This window comes from Crocodylus porosus, unplaced genomic scaffold (assembly GCF_001723895.1).
Source record: "Crocodylus porosus isolate Cpor-Errol unplaced genomic scaffold, CroPor_comp1, whole genome shotgun sequence".
Taxonomy (NCBI): Eukaryota; Metazoa; Chordata; order Crocodylia; family Crocodylidae; genus Crocodylus; species Crocodylus porosus.
The window spans coordinates 58,826,268-58,830,477 of NW_017728931.1; positions in this window are offsets into that span (position 1 = coordinate 58,826,268).

The following is a 4,210-nucleotide window of genomic DNA, read 5'->3' on the forward strand; positions in this document are numbered from 1 at the left end:
ATAAAACAATGAAAGGGAAACTTTCATCCTTTTAAATAAGAGGGAACTGGTATAGTAACCAAAATTAGAAATATTAAATATTCTGTTTCTTTGCCATAACCACACTTGTGGATTTATTACCAGCTGAGGAGGAATGGGAGTGTAGAAGGTAGAGTCTGTGTCTGACACATAATGGGGCTGCCCTGTGGAGGAGGAAATGCATGGGTTTTCTTCAAGCAAAAGCAACAGGACTAACTTTCACAGTGCACACTGAGATCTGCAGAGCTGAGTTCAGACAACCCCCACAAAGCACAGATTTGATTTAGCCAGTCCCCCCTCCCATGTGGTTTTATTATCAAAACTGGGTTTGAGAATAAAAACGGCAACAACAACTGCCTTTAGGTTGTATTTTCAAGCATGTGGAGAAGTGGAGGAACAGGGTTAATTTTTCTGTTTTGTTCAGTCATTTCCACCTAAGGTTCATAGCAAGCAGAAGATTCCATAGGCAGGTCAGCTGGCTTTCTTTGCTGAATATGAGGTAAAAATGATTTATCATGCAAAGCTTTGATGCCTTTTTGCTTCTTTATTGAAGTCACCTTGACAATGCTAGAAACACTGCTGCAGTCTTCAAAGCTCCCTTGACTTTAACAAAGCCATGGCAATTTATACCAGCTGAAGGTCAGGTGTTTAGTGTTTACAGCTGAACAAATTGATTCAGTTTTTACTTTTTTGGATATAAAACTCAATAGTTGTCACATCACCAAATAATATAACTGACCCAGTCATTTGGTAGGCTTCAAATATCCAACCTTCTTTCTGCCCGCCCTCTCAGAACTGTCTTTCAGGTCATGCTATCTCATCCCCTGATTGCCGCAGATTCCTCTATTCCAAATTGTGCTCTTGTAGGTGTTGCTGCAAAGCTTTCCTCTCCTCTCCCCCTAACTACTAGATGCATCAAGCCTCCAGCGGCTCCTTCTCATGCCCCTACTTTGTGCTCCAGGCAGGGGGAAGTTGCAGCCAGGCAGTTCCTGCCCCAGCATCCAGCTCCCAGCACCTTCTACCCACTCAGCTGCCTGGCGCAATAAGCAGCCACCTGGATGGAAGGTGACCAGGAGCTGGAACTTGAACCCCATGTGCTGAGGCAGGAGCTGCCTGGCTGCAGCTTCCCCCTCACCTGAATCAGTGCAGCAGGGCCAGGAGGAGGAACTGCTGGAGGCAGAAGGTACCTGGGCAGCTGCAGCTGCAGCAGCAGCAGAAGCAGCCCCACGTGGAAGCTGTGCACACTTGCTGGGGCTGGGGCTGGGGCTGGGGCTGTGTCATCAGCAGGTGTGGGGCAGATGCAGGTGGGAGCACAGTGTAGGCTGCCCTGGGGGGAGTGGGCAGGGCTTGGCCCCATGTGAAGCACCATGACATCCCTAAGCCAAAACACACCTGCACCATGTGCCCTGTGTAAGGCCTGCTGCACATGCCCCCTGCCTTCTATGTTCCTCCCTCCTCCTACCCCATCTGGCTCCCAGGACCTAGCGCATGGGCAGTGCCCCTCGCACACACCCCCACACACCTCCCTCACAATCCCCACACATCCTCAGCCCCCACACAAACACCCACCCACACCTATATTCCCCACATCCTCCCATACACACCCACCTCCCCACACTCCCCCACAATATACAAGAGTTTGAGCAATTATGCAGTCACCTCTGACTATACTACTCAAGCATAAATCAGGACAAAAATATTTTTTGAAATAAAATTAAACCATGTTATAGTAGATGTGTCATTTTTAGAATATGATATTTTTTTTAGCTATAATTTGTTAAAATGATATCTTCTGAAATATTTTGTGTGTGTGGCCCTCAACAGCTCACCAAAACTTGTTAAGTAGCCCACCAGCTGAAATAATTGCCCACCTCTGGGCTAACCGAACATAGTTATATAGCATCCCACTGGTACGTATCTGTAATTATATGTAATAATAATAGTGATGGAACCCTGTTTATCTGGGAAAGAAAGAAATAGGGAGCTGTACTTTTAATAGTCTGAAGAGACAGTTGGAGGCAGTTTTTCTGTCATCTAGGAATGCATGTTAAGTAATGCTGATCCATTTGACATCAGACACAAATGAAGCAAACTTCGGTCAGACTCCTTGGATTTTTTAATGGAATGCCATGCATTAGCTTTTTCAGTGTAGCAAGTACTAACATAACAGAATGAATATCATCTTGTTATAAAAGCTCCTCTAATCTTTAGGCAGTCCATGAAATTTTCTTTCTTTTTATGTATTTCCTCCCCATGTTTGCTGTTTTAGCTGCATCTTTTTGGCTCTGTCACTTCCTGACCTTAACCTGTGTAACTGCATATTTAATTTTCTCATAGTACAATGTTTTATTGTGCGCTGTTATTGCATACATAGTACCATAAGCTTACAAGCAATCTTACAAGAAGTGTAAAGCATACTAAAGATAAAATGAAATAATTGCCTTTAAAAGTTTGCAATATAAAGACATAGATAGAGTATGGCTGGAGAGCCAAGAGTGACATATACTCCAAATATCATCGTTACCAAGCTGCACAGCAAAGACACACAGTTGCCTTGGCTTACATGGATCTGTTCCACTCACATTATGAAAGAAGACTCAAATAAAGGAATGGAGAAAGGAAGAAAAGGCAACAGTAAAAGCAGCTACTTAAGAAATGAAACAGCTTGCATGCACAACTCAAGGTAAAGGTACAGATTAGAATGGGGCTGTACAGAGATTTGAAAGTGTAATAGGAGGTCCGAAAACCCTGTTTCAAGGAGGGGAGCTGACATCAACTATTGGTAGGGAGGGCTTAAATACCTGAAAGGAGTGATGATATTAAAGTAATGGATCTCAAATCCTGGGGTCTTTATTTATTGCCAGAGATTTACAGTGAGATCCCATACAAAAATGAAGCCGATCTTTATTGGCTCTGGTCCATGAACTGGAAGTTAAAATCATGTGGTCTAGAAGGTCATTGCCCCAGAGAGGAGATGCACAGAGGAGCTTCAGCTTGTGTGGGCTGCACAGAGGTGCAGCAGTTGACTTGGCTCTCAGGCAGGGAGTTAGCTGAATCTCCTTTGGAGGAAAAGGGAAAGTGAAACTTATCTCAGAAGAAGATTTGGCTTGAGATCTTTGAACACGGAGTAGAAGCAACATCCCGGTGCATGTGGTGGCTGGCAGCTAATTTACCTAAGACAAAGAAAGAGGGTAATGCTCCCATTAGTAGGGATGATCTTGTGAAAGCAGCACAAGACGATGGGGATGGGTGGGAAGTGGGGATAGGAGACTTGGTAGACTTCCCTGCAGTTGTGAATGCGAATGAACTTTTAAGCTGTGCATCAGGGAATAAAGATGCCTAACTAAGTAGTGACTATGTCAAAGCAATATTGTAAATTGATAGGGACCCTGTGTGTGGGTACCAGACAGTTTGACTTAGGAAATAAGAGCACGCATCTCAGGTGCTGTACATGAGCCTAGGAATTGGTGATACTCTACACAAGCAATATCTGGTGTTAATGGTACAGCCAGTTAAAACGCTGATTCTTCTCTTGAGTGTGGATAGACACTCTGGGCACGTCCACACATGCAAGCACGTGCACTTGCAGCAGCTCAAATAGAAGCAGTGCAAATTTGAGCAGGGGCTTTTTGCTTCAGCACACATGCTCGAACACACACTTTGGTTTGGAGCAAATTGTGCCACTTGGGGCAAAATAACCCTGCGTGGCTTTTCCTTGATCTGTAGCCAAGGGGGGCTAGAGCCCGGGGTCAGTACCTGTGCTGTCCCCAGCAGTATAAAAAGATACCCTGTCTTGGCCTTAGCAGTATAAAAAGCCACCCTGGCAAGTAAGCTCAGAGCTACTAGCTCTCAGGTGCTTCTGGGGCCCAGCCCTTGTGCCAGCTGGACTGCTGAAGCAGCCCTGACAGTTCCCTGTGCCCTCTACCCACTGTAGCAGTCTTGCAGTGGGGGCTGCAGCCTGGCTGTGACCTGCTGCACACCTGCCAGACCCAGATGGGGACTGCACAGCCAGTAGAGGCATCTGCCTCTCTGGGCCAGCTGCCAGTGGACTGTGGTTGCAGGGTTGGCCTATGTGTGGCATATTGCTGTCACCCTGTCCCACACTGTGCAGGTGGGGCCCCAGTCAGCCAGACAGCAGCAAGACTGCAGGTAAGTGACGGGGGGGTTAAACTATGGGATGGTGGAGCAGGGA